The 15506-nt window shown below is 46.9% G+C and overlaps 1 pseudogene; it reads right to left on the reverse strand.

Annotated features, from left to right (window-relative positions):
- Positions 1-859: 859 nt before the first annotated feature.
- On the reverse strand, positions 860-8791 carry LOC125367972 (annotated as a pseudogene).
- Between the last annotated feature and the right edge of the window lie 6715 nt (positions 8792-15506).

The following is a 15506-nucleotide window of genomic DNA, read 5'->3' on the forward strand; positions in this document are numbered from 1 at the left end:
GGCTGATCCTGAAAGGAATCATTAACTTCATCACCACCATGGCCTCCTTACTCCTTTATACTTGTTTTGGTTTGGGAGAGTCTCTAGATAGCCAGGTTCAAATGCATTGTCCTCCTGCCTCAGACTCCCAGCTTGTAGAGATCACAAAAGCACCCCCATAAACAAGTGTCCCAATATACAAGGCTTCTGAATTGTGAAATAGTTAACCAATAACTACAAAAAGAAGAGCTAATGACCATGTGTCCACCATCAACACCCAATAGACATAGTGTCTCTGTTTTTCCTATAGAGATACTAAGTCATGAGGTAATCAGAACGAGGAAAGGGCAGAAAGCAAACTTGATAGATCAACAGGCTTTATTTGGGAGTGAGGCATTGGAAGGGCAACCAAGTCTCCTTACACATGGCTGAAGGGGAAATGGCACACACGCTTCCAACTGGAGCACTGTAAATATTATGCAGAAAGAGTGAAGTTGGGGAGGGGGCAGATGTAAGTAGGGTGAGATGGGTATGGGGCAGATAAGCAATGTTATTTTGACTGAGAAGTTCCAGGACTCAGCAGACTGTGTTAGTCAGGGATGTGTGCATCAGATGTGTCTTTGGTCTCAGGCTCTCTTCTCCAAAACTTCCCAGGGGCAAGGGAAGGGGAGATGAGTCAGCGGGATCTGCAGCATGGACAGGAGTTAGATATGGCTGTTGGGAACAGTGAGTGCTTTACATGAAATCACTTTCCATCATTTCCCATCTCTCGTTGAAGTCCTCTCAGATCCACATAGAACAGTGAGCCCCATTCAGAACTATAAGTGAGGGCCTTGGGAGGCAGCTGCCATGCAGAGCTTCTCTGCCTTTCTGCTCAGGTTCAGTGTCCTTGCCTTAACCAGGTCAGGGTGTTGCACTCAGGCTTCAGCAAGATTATATAGCACGTGGGTAGGAAGATGCCACCAAGCAGCCCCCCAGTGGAGGATAGGATGGAGAAGATCTCCACGGCCACCATGGACTTGCCCCGAGCCCTGTGGTACAGGGGCAGGAAGGCTGTCCAGACACTGCAGAATAGCAGCATGCTGAAGGTGATGAACTGGGTCTCATTGAAGGCATCTGGCAGGCCCCGGGCCAGGAAGGCCACACAGAAGGTCCCCATGGCCAGGAAGCCCAGGTAACCCAGCACGCAGTAGAAGGCCACTCCAGAGCCCTCCTGGCACTGGATGACAATGTGCCTGGGCTCAGAGGCCATGTCCCTGCCTGGGAATGGGGGGACGTGCCCAGCCAGACTGCACAGAGAATCACCTGGACCAAGGAAGACAGCAGGTTGACAACACATGGAGACGTGCTGGGGCCCAGGCACACCTGAAACCTGTCCTTTGGCCTGGTAACTCTGAAAGCCAGCACCACCATGAGAGTCTTCGCCAGGATGGAGGGCACCGTCACAGTGAACACCACAGCAAAGGTGGTCTGGCGCAGGAGGCAGGTGGCAGCCGTGGGTTGGCCCAGGAACAGCAAGGCACACAGGGCACACAGGCTCAGGGAGACCAGGAGCAAGTAGCTGAGAGGCCGGTTGTTGGCCTTGACTACAGGACTGTCCTGGTGCTTCCAGAATATCCCCAGGACCAGCACAGCCAGGCCAGCCAGCATGAGTGACACCACAGCCAGGCGGAACCCCAGGGGCTCATCAAAGGCCAGGAAGGCCTCAGTCTTGGGTAGGCAGCTGTCTCCAGTAGGGCTTGAGTACTGATTCTCAGGGCACAGGAGACATTTCTTCGTGTCTGTGGAATACAGAGAGACCCCACATTTGTAACTGACAGTGCTGACACCATCTCTCTAGAGAGAGACCTCCCATGAACACATGGGAAGCATTTCATGCTCATTAATGGAACTATGATTTATTACTAATCACAAGAAAGAGAATGGGTGATATTAGGGACAGAGGCACAGGAAAAAGGCATACCCTATATCCAGGATTTATGTGATGTTTTGGGTCAGGCGTGGGGCTTAAACTGAGGCCTAGAATAGTGTCCCTGAGCTTTTTCACTCAAGGGTAGTGCTCCACCACTTTGGACCACAGCACCACTTCCATTTTTCTGATAGTTAATTGGAGATAAGTGTCTTGTGGGCTTACTTGTTTGGGCTGGATTTGAACTGTGATCCTCAGATATCAGTCTTCTGAGTAGCTACAATTACAGGCATCAGCCCAGCATATATGATCACTTTAATGCTTAATTTCCTCCCAAATAGTTGCAATAAATGTTCTTGTTTTCAAATGGTATGGGGGACTGAGTTGAGTTGAAAATTTCAACAACATTACAATGTTGAAGTCCTGACCTTTGAGTATAACTGTATTAGGAGGTAGGAAATGGAAAGATAAAATAATAAAGGTACAGTGAAGACATTCAGGTGGGCCCCAATCTTAAGTGACTGGTTCCTTATTAGAGAAAATCAATACATGAACACACAGATGCCAGAGAACACAGGAAGAAGGTGACTCTTTGCAGGCTCAGAAGAAACCAATCCTGCTGATACCTGGATCTCAGCCTTCCAGCCTCCAGAACTTGGGAGAGCGCCCAGTGAAGGGGAATGAATCACTGTTGCTTAACACCATTACACCTGTTCCCACTCCACCACTAGGAGGGATCTCATGAATTCTTGGAAGAAGAGAATTAGAGATACAAATGAACCTTCATTCTGTAATTCCACTTACAAAAGTTAAAAACTTGACAAGGGGCTGGGATATATGGCCTAGTGGTAGAGTGCTTGCCTTGCATACATGAAGCCCTGGGTTCCATTCCTCAGCATCACATATATAGAAAAAAATGGAAGTGCCGCTTTGGCTCTCGTGGTAAAGCAAAAAGAAGCCAGGGATAGTGCCCATGCCCTGAGTACAAGCCCTAGGACTGGCACAAAAATATCCACAAATAACTTGGCGAAACTGATGGACTTGTAGAGGTAGGGCAGTGGTTACTGGGCGTAGTAAGGAAACAGTGGATTCCACTCATACTTTTCAGAAGCATAAAGGACTTCACTAGGATCAGCAACTACAATCCATGCATTTATACATTTGATACAGTTCATTTACATAAAAATGATGGTAAGAGTGTTATGCTGGCCAAAATTCCTATGCAAACTCCACAGAAAAACAGAGAAGAAGCAGTGGCTTGGTGAATGGAAATAAAATCTGGAGGCTCTGTGCCTCACATCCTCACCTGTTTGTTTTGCAAACTGTCCCTCGGGGCAAGGGCTACAATGGAAACAGCAGTGAGGGGCTCCCTGCTTGAGGGACTGGCTGAAACCTGGATGACGACTCTTACTGCACACAGAGCCAGGCACCTGGAGATGAAGAACAGGGCCATCAAGCCTGTCCAGGGACACAGAAGCAGGGGCAGGTCTTTGTCTGCACCAAGAGGAAGATGAGACTCCTTTCCAACCACAAGACAAGGTGCTTTCCAGAAAGTATCATCCGTGTCACACTAAACACAGATGGGAGAGGAACACAAAATGTAGGGGATGAATAAAACCAGTGTTGGGGGAGGGGTTCTGGCTGACCATGGCAAAGATGAACAGGGAGCCTTGATGCTTCTACAGAGAATTGTAAGTACAAAATGGTCACTTCAGGACATGTATTGAAAGTAAGGTAATGCAGAGGTTAATATGGCCCCTGGGTCAAGGATGACATGCATATTTGTGAAGCTTTTCATAGTTAAAAATTGTAAGTGAACACACACACACACACAAACGTATATCTACACCCTCATACACAATGGCCTTCTCCAGCCATTGGCTCCCCCACTTCCATCCATAGACAAACAGTAAGTAGATGGCCCCATGTGCCTTGGCCCTCTCCAAAGTCTATAGGAAGGGAGAAAAGGTAAGAAAGTCTGGTTTTGGTTTTTTGTGTGTCATGGGACTTGAACTTTGGACCTGTACACTCTAGGGACAGCTTAAGGCGAGTGCTCCACCACTTGAAACACTGCATCAATTCCAGTTTTAATTGGAGATAAGAGTCTCGTGTACTTCCTTGTGCAGGGTGGCTTTGAACTGAGGCCCACAGATCTCGGGCTCCTGAGTAATAGCTAGGATTACAGGTGTGAGCCCTCAGTGCACAATGAGAAAGTCTTTTGAGAGAAGTGTGCACTGCTGTTTTCCAACTTAACTCAGAAAAAAAAAAAAGACTCCACATGGCCCCTGTACATTCAAAAGTATTTTTGGCATGTCCAACAACCTTTGTCCCTTGGGTTTGGGGAGTGCACCAGTGGGAACCGGGCTCTTTCTGCTAACACCAACTAACATTGACACACTGCCAGGCACCAAGTTTGGCAAGGTTGCGCGAGGGCCCACAGACCCACTAAGAGAGCTGGAAGATTGTTCTGCACCAGGGAAAACAGCAAGATACACCGGTCCCTACACAAAGTACAAAATTTTGTCAAAGCAGAAGGCCTGTTCAGCCTGTCTCCCACATGACACATGAAGATGAGCTTGGAGAAATGTATGGCTTTCTTCTCAGGTACGCTGTTTGCCTCTTCACAGAACTGATCCTAAATATAGACACAGTGAAATAATCTAAACGAAGCTCCAGATGCAGGTTGTAATTCAAATTTCATGCCTCTGGTGTTTCAATTTATGATGCTGAATAAAAGATTGTCCTCCCAGTATGGCTAAATGTCAGCACTGAGTTATGCTGAGCCCATCTTAGAGCTACATCAACTTCATGCAACAGATAGGGACAAGCGCCACTGGCCTCTGATTTCTCTCCTAACCCAGCAGGACAGGACCATCCATACACCAGCCCTCACACCTGGACATCTTCCTGCAAGTGGATGGACATTCTGTTCCCCGAAGACACTCGTGGGTCAATCTTGCCTATGTGAGTGGGGCAGAATGTGCCTTCAGGGGTTTCTGCCACCACAGAATGTCAAATTGCATCAGCATCAAACAGAATCTCGCTGCCATCAGGAGTCTTGAAGTGCACCTTCCTGAGGGAATGGAGAAGCTGGGGAAGGACGGTGCCATTGTAGACAATGGTGATGGCCACTGGCCACTGTGAGGAGCTGGTGAGGCTGCAGACAATGCCAGCTCTCCACCAGGCATATGGGATCAAAAATAGCCTGTGGGGGCTGGGGATATAGCCTAGTGGCAAGAGTGCCTGCCTCGGTATACCCGAGGCCCTAGGTTCGATTCCCCAGCACCACATATACAGAAAACGGCCAGAAGCGGCGCTGTGGCTCAAGTGGCAGAGTGCTAGCCTTGAGCAGGAAGAAGCCAGGGACAGTGCTTAGGCCCTGAGTCCAAAGCCCAGGACTGGCCAAAAAAATAAAAATAAATAAATAAAATAAAATAAAAATAGCCTGTGGCATTTGCAGAGACTCACAAAAGGATTTTTGTTAACTTTTGAAGTTAGGAATTTTCATGAATAATAATTTAGGTTATGCTTACCTTTCTCATAAAGCAGAACTCAAATATATTTCTGAGTCAGGCACTGGTGGCTCATGCCTGTAATCTTAGATGCTCAGGAGCCTGAGATCTGAGGCTTGAGGTTCAAAGCCAACTCAGGCAGAAAAGTCCATGAGACTTCTCTCTAGTTAACCACCTGAAAACCAGAGGTGGCACTGGGGTGAAAGTAGAAGAGTGCTACCCTTGAGTAAAAGCACTTGGGGACAGACTTCAGGGCCTGAGGGACCAAAAAAAAAGGAAAGGAGAGAGGGGAAGGAGGAAAGGAGGGAGAGACCTAGCCAATCCCTTAGTGTTCTCCTTTAAGGATGCCACTGAACAAAATTAAAAACGTGACTTCTGGAATTGAACCTCTTTTACACAGATAAGTTAAAACAAACATAAAGAAGAAAATATAAAGGCCTGACAATGTGGCTTAGGGTAGAGTGCTTACCTAACATGCATGAAGCCCTGGGTTCAATGCCTCAGCACCACAAAAGCAGAAAAAGCTGGAAGTGGCACTTCGGCTCAAGTGGCAGAGTGCTAGCCTTGATTAAAAAGAAGCCAGGGACAGTGCTCAGGCCCTGAGTTCAAGCCCCAGGACTGGCAAAAAAGAAAGAAAGAAATATAAAGTCAATTTAAAAGATGCATTATACTCACAAACTGACATGTTCTATTGAAACCCATTTTTACAGCATAGACATCCTTGCTGAAGAGCGCAGTCTCTGATTGAGGGTCCTGTTGTCCATCCTCCCCAAATCACCAACTCCACACATTGCTCTCTCACCTGCCACAGTTGGAAGTGCCCAGGATCTGCACACGTCCCATCCCAGTCCTCACAGGCTAGCAGGTTATGCAGGGCATGAGCAATCCTGTAGACATCCATGTAGGCGACATCACTTTGACTCACTTCCTGGAAAGGAAGCTCCTGGCCTCTCATACTCTCAGTACCTGAGCAGAACTGGTCAACCTTTGCCAGAGTGGTGTTCCTGTGGGACCATGTACATTGAAAGGTGATCTTCCAAAACCCATCTATGAACATGTCCTCTGGGGTCCTGCTGGGGTGAAGGCCAGCAAGGAACTCCTGAAACCCAGGTACTGGGTTCCTGTGATGCAGAAGGCCAAATGTGCCATATAATATCTTGGAGACACTGGCACAGTCAGTACATTAGCCATGTGCCGTGTATTTGGGCTAACCAAGACCCAGCCCTTGATACCATGCTTCAGCAAGACCTGCATGATGAGCTGAAAATTGGAGTTGTTCACAAAGACCAACACAACAGTGGCAGTGCATCTCAGCATATTCTGCAAAACTAATCGAGTCTTCTCCAGAAATGTCAGGGAAGGGACTTGGAATTTGAATTCAATGCAGACACCAGCCTGGCTGGCCTACTGGGTGGCCAGAGAGCTGGCCTGCTGCCCAAAGTCATCATCCTGGGGCAGGATGCCTACCCAGGACCATGTAAAATGGATCACCAGCTGAGTCACTGCTAAGGTAAACATGATGTCACTGGGTATGGTCCGGAGGAAGGAAGGAAATTGAGTCTTGTCACTGAGGAATGGCAGTGTAGATGAGTAACTGATCTGTCAGGGAAGGCCCAAGCAATAGGGAGAGGAGATGAGAACCAGAGTGCAGGTGTTGGCTGATTGTAAGTTTTAAACAGAGGCAGGAACAGAGCAAGAGTCGATGACTTGCTTGCAATGCATGGCTTCCCAAGGATTGCAAGCTCTGTTGCTGTGAGTTCTACAGCCTCCTAGGAGCCATGAACTGGACCATGATCAGCTCCCATGAACCATGGACTAGAACACAATCACCTCTTAGGAATCACGGGGTTGCCATCACATGTCCCCACCCAGTATCTGAGGTTCACCCAGGCCTTGTGAAAGCTTGGGGCCTGCTAGGAACAAAGTCTTGACACCTGCATCTCTAATCATCTCCAGCTGATGACAATCCTAGCCATGCATTTCTGAATTGCAAAGTCCTGTCTCACCATGGACTTAGTTTACACTTTGAAAACACTGACCTTTAATCAGCACCATCACCCTCCATTTCCCTCACCCACTATTCAGATTAATCTTTGCTGTGATCTTCATTCTAAGTGGGCTTTCATGAGTTGTTGGGGTTTTTTTTTTGTTTCTTTTGTTTTTTGGAAGTCTTGGGCCTTGGACTCATGGTCTGAGCACTGTCCCTGTCTGCTTTTTGCTCAAGGCTAGCATTCAGTCACTTGAGCCATAGTGCCACCTCTGGCCATTTTCTATATATGTGGTGCTGAGAATTAAATCCAGGGTTTCATGTATATGAGGCAAACATTCCCTCTAGGCCATATTCCCAGCCCTTTCATGAGTTCTAGGAGGTGATGCTCTGAATGATTTAAAACCAGGCCTTGACATCTAGCCTTTTGTGATCTACGTAGTATGAGAGATAATAAGGACTCTGGTTTCCCACGTTTCAAATGTTTCATTGATTTTTGAGGCCAGGGTGCAGAGGAACTGCTTAGACTGCAACTGGGGTGAATGTCTAACTCTCCTTGTCTGATTGCAGAACCCACTCCTGCCACCAGAGGCCAGGGGAAGACAACTGTCAGGAATCTTAGATGGCAGCTGTCAGGCTTTGTGGAAGGTTTGGACACTCAGAGCTCTGGACAAGTCAATGGACTAACTCTTTGATGGAATCAAATGTGATGGCATTTGGGGTAGTAGAAAGTAGGGGCCAGGCTAGTCAGGGACAGCAGGCCACAGGCTGCAGCTTACAAAGTTGAATCTTGCTCTCAGTTGCTCCTTCTGCTTCTGCCTGTCTGCTTCCCAGCCAGTGTGAAGTGAGCTTTCTGTTCCAACAACCCCTGCACCTGAGGCTCTGCATCACCGTGGACATGGAAACATCTGAGCCAGCAATAGGCACTAAACCAGAGAAATCACAAGCCAGGGTTAATCTCTGCTTTTAGTTGCCTCTCCCAGGGATCTTGTCACAGTAGTGAAGACCTCGCCAGCACAGGGGCCATGGGATTTGGGGCAAAAGAGTAAACAAGAGTTGCCATTGCATCCACCATTCTACCCACACACACCCTCAAAATGAGGCTCTGCCAGGGAGAACCATGCTGGGCAGGGAATGCAATAACAGTCACCTGGTCCCACAGAAAGCCACTCAGTTTCCTCCCTACCTCCATCACACAGTCCCCTGTCACAATCACTACTGGGGGGAGACGTTGAGGAGGACTCACCTGGGGAAACTTGTACAGCCCGAGAAGCCTGGCCATGGACACAGACAGGGTAGACCATGTGTCCCCCACCACGGCAACTTGGGGGGCCCTGACCCACAGAAGTAGTTTGGGACTGGCTCCTCCTGCCCCATGAGGAAGCCCATGGTCTCATGGAGAGCTCCATGTACTGAGTCCCCAGAGTTGCGGATGGAGAAGCCCAAGGTCAGATTGGACAACAGGTGGTCCCTCCCGTTGATCTGCTCAATAGCAAAGACGAAACTTTGGGCCACCCAGTAGCCCCAATTGGAAACTCTGGGGGAAAGAAATGCCCACATTTACCACAAAGACTAGGGCAGGCTGAATACTGGTGCCTCACCTGTAAGCTAAGCTACTCAGGAGGCTGAGTTTAAGGATCATGGTTCAAAGCCAGCCTGGGCAGGAAAGTCCATGACACTCTTACCTCCAATTAACTATTTTAAAAAGCTATAAATTGCTGTTGTGGCTCAAGTGGTAGAGCACCCACCTTGAGCAAAAGAAGCTAAGGAACAGCACCCAGGCCCTGAGCTCAAGCCCCAGGATCAGCAGAAAAAAAGAACAGAGAATAGAAGGAGAAGGGGCATTTACAGTCAGCGTACCATCTGGATTCGAGCACATGCATAAAAGGCATGATGCCACATCCCCACGAGGATGTGTGTGGAGGTGCAGAGCAGCAGCATTCAGAACAGCCAGAAGGAGAGGAGGTGTGAGAGACACTGCCAACGGGGCGAGGTCTCCTGAGGCAGGAGCACAAGCTTCCGTCCCCTTGCACAGCGTGGTGATCAGTTACTACTCACCCATGTTCATTTCAGAGTTTCTAAGCGACAGAGTCAAGTGTTCCCATTACAAAAAGACACTAGTGTGGGGGATGATAATGGAATAAATTGAGGGAGGTGGTAACACTGCTCAAAAAAGAATGCACACAGGACCTTACTTATATGAATGTAAAACCTCTGTACATCACCTTTGCAATGAAAAAGGAGTAAAAAGCACACAAAAAAGACAGTAGTATGTAAAGTGACCAATATGTGACCAATAGCTTTAATCATTCCAAAAAGTACATATATATATGCATATATACAACTTTATGCATTATTATTAATTTTGCCAGTCCTGGGGCTTGGACTCATGGCTTGAGCATTGTTCTTGGCTTCTTTGTTTTATTTTTCTTTTCCTTTTTCTTTTTCTTTTTCTTTTGCTCAAGGCTAGCACTCTGCCACTTGAGCCACAGAGCCACTTCTGGTAATTTTTATGTCTATGCACTGCTGGGGAATTGAACCCAGGACATCATGTATACGAGACAAACACACTTGCCATTAGGCCGTATCCCCAGCCCATGTATTATTATTAATCCCATCAATGACAACTTATTGGGCTGGGAGAGCATTGCCTAGCTTTGTCTGGGGGTCCATTAATCCCACCTGCTGCCAAAAGTAAAATAAATAAACAAGTAGCGAGAGTATGGAACTGGCACTCTCAGGCTCACAAGTGCTAATACGAAGCAGGTTTAGATGTTTTGGGTAATATTTCATGCATTTCTATGTTTTGTATTTTGGGTTTTTTTCAGTTTCGTTCACTGAATACTCTCTGTGATCTTTGACCCCCTGATGCCAGCTGCTCAGCCTCCCACATGCCAGGAGAAATTACTTGCTTGATACATATCCAGACATGCTGGAAATTTCTTTTTCTTTTTTTTCTTTTTTATGTGAGTGGTGGAGCTTGAACTCAGGATCTGGGTGCAGCCCCTGAATCCCCTTGTACTCAAGCCTAGCACTCTACAACTTGAGCCACAGCACAACTTCCAACGCTGGCAAATTCTAAATCAAATTCAGACTACATTTTACAATAGGCCATAGGGGCTGTCTTGCTATTTCTGGCTGTCTAGAAAAGTTGGAAAACCCAGGGGGGAAATTGGCAAAAAAAATTGCAGGTAGGGGGGAAACCAAGGGTTGAGGACCTGTGCAGAGATGGAGACATCCCACATGGGTTCACTCAACAAACACATCTACCTAGAACTTATGCTAAACATCCAGGGCAGGACAAGAGACACAAGTATTTCTGCCTAACCTGAACTCCAGGCAGCACAGCCAAGAACATGCAAGGAGCACACATTTCAGAGTCTGGTACAAACAAGAAAGCGAAGACAGAAGCCAGGTAATGGTGGTCATGCCTAGGATATTAATTGTTCCAGTGGCTAAGATCTGAAGATCACAGTTCAAACCCAGCCCAGGCAACAAAGTCAGTGGCAGTCTTATCTCCAACTAACCAACAGAAAAGAAGAGGGGGCACTGTAGCACAAAGTGGCAGAGTGCTAGCCTTGAGCAAAAAGGCTTAGGGACAGTGCTCAGGGCCTGACAGAGTGATGATGTTCAGGACAGGAGGTACATAGGCGGGGCAGCACCTGCCATCCCTCTGGGTTCCAGAACCACTCCTCCCAGTCTCCAGACATTCCGGTGCCCTCAGCACTCAGGACCCCCACCACACCCCTCTCAGGACCCCCACCACACCCCTCATTGACCTTGAGTAGGGCCGCCCGGCTGGCGGAGCCGTGAAATCCAATGAGGTGACATCATAGAAATGAAAGATGCTGAAGCTCCCTGCCACCTCCACATCCCCAAGGCGGTCAAAACGAGGGCTCCTCCCTGGCGAACGCCAGCCTGTGGGTCCAGAGAACGCAGCATCACACAGAGACCCCAGGAAGGCCAGAAGCAAGATACATAGCCGCAAGCCTGATAGTGGCCTGGACAGCCATGGATCTGGCAGCTCCTCTGAAGGCCCAGGCCCATGGCGACCAAGGCTCTTATTTAGGATTACATCTTCTACCTGGGCATTGGAGTGGGCGCCACACTGGGAACTTGGAAGACTGTGGGGAGAATGGAGGTACTAAGTGATCCTGAGTGGCCACAAAATCCCACATCCATTAAAAGTTTTGGCTCAAAAAAAAAAAAAGTTTTGGCTCCTCCACCTGTGTCTCCATCCCCTCATTGTGGTGGGGATAATAGTTCTGGGCATCATCTACAGACTTCAGGGCGAGAGGTTCCTCACTACACCCTAAGAGGCCTACACCCTGGAGCCACAGTACTCAGTCTGCACAGCAAATTGAATTTTTAACTGCCCAACACTTGACTGCTAAGGGCCAGCGCGTCTGACTGGAATCCTGACTGATGACATCAGCCACGAGTCACCACCTGTTTGACAGGTGTATGTCATCCCTGTAGTGAAAAGTTCTTGAGGGCCAACTGAGACACTTGGGCTTTGCTGCACAATGTACAGGAGAAACACTAGCTCAGGACTGATAATGGGCCCTGGCCCATTTCGGGCAGTTCTGCGATTACCTCACCAAGCTGGCATTGCTACACTAGGTTTGGAGTCTACATTTTGAAGTATGTATTACTATTGTATTTCTTCTGTATTGAGAATTAACACTCCACTGAAGGACAGCCCACGTTTGATATATTCATTCATCAGTGTTAAACACAGGTTATTCCATAGTTGAGCTTGTAAACAATTCTTCTGTGAACTCTCACTGACACTTCAGGGTAACACGTTTTCCATTTTATTGTGTGTCTACATAACAGTGCAAATTCTAGCAGACAGGATAAGTCTATGTTTCCCCTTTGAGGAACTGCAAGTCTATTCTCCACCTGACACCTTCTCAGCTGTAATTCTCCTGGACCAGGCTGGTCCTGAAGGGAACCATTCTCTTGGTCATCAGCACCATGGGCTCTTTACTCACTTCCAACACCCTTTTCCTCTCTCCCTTTTTTTTTTTTTCAACAACTTCATTCTTTTAATTACTTGTCAAGCCTGGAAGTAAATACTAGCCCACCACTTCTGTCCAAATCCTTTGGATAATATTCAGAGACACCATCCTCACTCAACACAATGAGATGATGAGAAATGTTGGGTCAGCAAGATTCCCAAGAGTTAAGAATGGTCTCCCATTTCACCTAGTTTACTTCTGCTATGTATTTCTCAGTATAATTTATACTGCTTTTGACAAAGATTTTCCTACATTGGATTTCTTTCCTCTGTGAGTGCTCTAATGTTGGCTAAAGGTTGACTTTTGGTTGAAAGACTTCTTCTAAAGTTTACATTTACCAAGTTTCGATCATGTGTTCAGTTATCTTATACCTGTAGTAATGTGACTTCTGGGCAAATGTTTTTCTACATGTATTATACTCATTTTCTTTCCTGTGTGTGTTCTCAGATGCACTAAGGCTGACTTCTAATTAAAAGTCACTGTGTAATAGTTGTATTCATTAATTTGCTTTTGTCCTATGTGAGTCAGTTCTCTGAAGAACACTGAGGTAGGTATGCCTTCCAGATCAAAGACTTTCCACATTTATAACATTCATGGGGTTTCTCCCCCATGTGTGTTCCATAAACATGGATTCATGACTCCATGGTATAGGACTTTCCACATTTGTTACATTCATAAGGCTTCTCTCCTGTGTATGTTCAACGATGAACCCTGAGTTGTGCCTTCTGTTTGAAGAACTGCACATTTGCTACATTCATAAAGCTTCTCAACTGTGTGAATTCTCTTATGCTTGAAAAAATGTGAACCAGGGGTGAAATACTTATACAATCTGGTAAATTCCTAAAGATTCTCACCTGTGTGAATTCTGTTATGTGTGCAGAGTTGTGACATCCACTTGAAGATCTTGCCACATTTATTACATTTAAAAGGTTTCTGTACTGTATGTTCTATGGGGCACAGAAGGGTATGACTTTCACTTGAAAAACTTTCCACATTTGTTACATCCATAAGGTTTCTGTCCTGTGCGTGTTCTCTGGTGGACAGTAAAGTATTGTTTCTGGGTGTAAGACTTTCCACAATTGTTACATTTATAAAGTTTTTCTCCTGTGTGAGTTCTCTATTGAAGTGTGAGGGATGAATTCTGTCTGAAACCTTATGGATGCAACCAATGTGGGAAGTCTTTCAGGTGCAAGGCATACCCTATTAGTCATCAGAAAACACACAGAGGAGAAACCTTGCGGATGTAACAAATGTGGAATGCCTTTCAGCCATAAGTCTGTGGGGCACGCCTTGCATCATTAAGAGGCAATTAGCTGGCCCCACCTGTTTTCCCAGCCCTGGGGCCACTGGCTGTTACACTGGAACCCAGAAGGGGTGGATAGCCCCGCCTGCCTTCTGGGTTCCACAGAACCAGAAAGGCGGTTCTAGCTGGCCCTGTCTCCCAGCCTTGGGACCATGTGTAGCCTAGATGGCAGCTGGTGCTGAACCCGGAGGCGGTCCTGTGGGCTGTGATGTAGAATTAGGCTGCCTTTTAGGATTGGTCCCTCGGCTCTCCACCCTTGAGGGACAGCTCAGGCCGCCTCTCATAGCCCCTAGCTAGGTGCGCTACACCGCTCCCCTTCCTGCCGCACTCTGATCTTTTAAGAGTGTGACTCTTCCCTGATTAAACTGAGATTGCAAGACCAACTACCAGGCTATCTGAGTGTCCTCCAGAGAAGGGGGCTGGGTGCGGGCGGTTCATCGACTCTTCACCTTTTCTTGTCTTGCCTCGGCTGGGGTGTGCTTCCCTGCCACTCCCGCTGTCCAGGAGAGTGCTGGGGGCAAAGTTCCCCGGCATAAGTCAAACCTCAAAACTCATCAGACAACACACACAGGAGAGAAACCTTATGGATGTGGATGCAACCAATGTGGGAAGTTTTTCAGGTCCAAGTCACACCTTAGTCAACATCAGAAAACACACACAGAGGAGAAACCTTATGAATGTAACAAATGTGAAGGTCTTTCAGAGGGAAGTCAAGCCTCATTGATCATCAGAGAACACACACAGGAGAGAAAAGTTATGGAAGTAGCAAATGTGGAAAGTCTTTCAAGTTCAAGCCTAACCTTAGAGCTCATTAAAGAAAACACACAGGAGAGAAACCTTATGAATGTAACAAATGTGGAAGGTCTTTTGCCCAGAAGTAATACCTTCCAGTCCAGAGAACACACACAGGAGAGAAGCCTTATAAATATAACAGGTGTGGCAAATGTTTCACCTTCAAGTTAACCCTTACTACACATGAAAGTATTCACACTGGAGAGAAGCCTTGTGAAGCCTCAGAAATGTGGAAACTCTTTCAGACAGAAGACAAACCTCACTGCTCACCAGAGAACAGACACAGAAAAGAAATCTCATGAATGTAACCTATGTAGAATGTCTTTCAGACATAAGTCATCTCTCCTTTTTATTAGTTTTTGTTTTGGAGACTCTCTAGATAGCCAGATTCAAATGCATTGTCCTCCTGCCTCAGACTCCCAGCTTGTAGAGATCACAAAAGCACCCCATAAACAAGTGTCCCCATATACAAGGCTTCTGAATTGTGAAATAGTTCAGCAATAACTACAAAGAAAAGACCTAATGACCATGTGTCCATGATCAGGACCCAATAGACATAGTGTCTCTGTTTTTCCTATAGAGAAACTAAGTCATGAGGTTATCAGAATAAGGAAAGGGCAGGAAGCAAACTCGATAAATCAACAGGCTTTACTTGGGAGTGAAGCCTGGGAAGGACAACCAAGACAACCAGCCATCTACATGGCTGAAGGGGAAACGGCACACAAACCCTTAAAACTAGGGCTCTTTAAATATTATGCAGAAAGAATGAAGGTGGGCAGGGGCAGATATAAGTGGGGTGAGATGTGTGTGGGGCAGAAGAGCCATGTTATTTTGACTGAAGAGTTCCAGGACTCTGCAGACTGTGTTAGTCAGGGACGTGTGCATCAGATGTGACTTTGGTCTCAGGCTCTCTTCTCCAACCTCCTCAGGGTCAAGAGAAAGTGAGATGAGTCAGCGGGATCTACAGCATGGACAGGAGTAAGATATGGCTGCTGGGCAT

Source organism: Perognathus longimembris, chromosome 20, assembly GCF_023159225.1.
Source record: "Perognathus longimembris pacificus isolate PPM17 chromosome 20, ASM2315922v1, whole genome shotgun sequence".
Taxonomy (NCBI): Eukaryota; Metazoa; Chordata; class Mammalia; order Rodentia; family Heteromyidae; genus Perognathus; species Perognathus longimembris.